Source organism: Mus caroli, chromosome 4, assembly GCF_900094665.2.
Source record: "Mus caroli chromosome 4, CAROLI_EIJ_v1.1, whole genome shotgun sequence".
Taxonomy (NCBI): Eukaryota; Metazoa; Chordata; class Mammalia; order Rodentia; family Muridae; genus Mus; species Mus caroli.
The window spans coordinates 66044951-66045805 of NC_034573.1; positions in this window are offsets into that span (position 1 = coordinate 66044951).

The window sequence follows — 855 nt, forward strand, 5'->3', positions numbered from 1 at the left end:
GGGGAGTGTATTGGGGACTTTTTGGATAGCATTAGAAATGTAATTGAGGAAAATACCTAATCAAAAAAAAAATGAACAGTATGTTTATTTACCAGTTCAAGGAACTGAAGTTCTCAAACATTATACTTAACCATGTGAAATGTCATTTAGATAACTATTTTTTCACTAATGATTTTGATTTCTGGCGTATTCCTTGTCTAGATATATGACCAGACCTATTGGCTTATATCAGCAACTACAGTGTCTATACACAGCTCAGTAAAACCTTTATTTTCTTAAACACTGCGATCAAATTTAAAGGTTGTATTTAGCAAGTAGGGAACATTATTTCTTAGTAGAAGAGCACTTCTTAGAGATATAATGTATCCTTTTATACCCTAACCACTTATGTTTCTTGATTAAAGAAAGATGCCAAACTAACAGGTTTGGGAAAGTATTCAGGATATCCAAGTGGTGTCTCTGAGACATTGATAGACAATTCCATAAAGGCCCCATTCGGCTAGTTCTCTTTCAAATTGTCAATTATGATGTGGACTTTAAATGCCTACTCTTATAAAGATTCCAAGTGTTTGTTCCTTGCCAGAGTCAAATGTAGCAACTAGCTGATTATAATTACTTATCTTTTTTATGGGGTTCTGGTACCTGGTCCAGCCAATTGTATAGTTACATGCCATCTTACTAAACAAATTTTATGTTAATCATGATGTTAATATTTTTTCCTCATTAGATATACTCCTTTATGCTCCTCACAAGGTTGTAATGGAGAAGACCTAGTGGCTATTTCTGAATTCATACTGACCAATGAAAACTATGCCCAAAGCTCCTTTATTAAACTAATGGCCTTACTTCTTATAG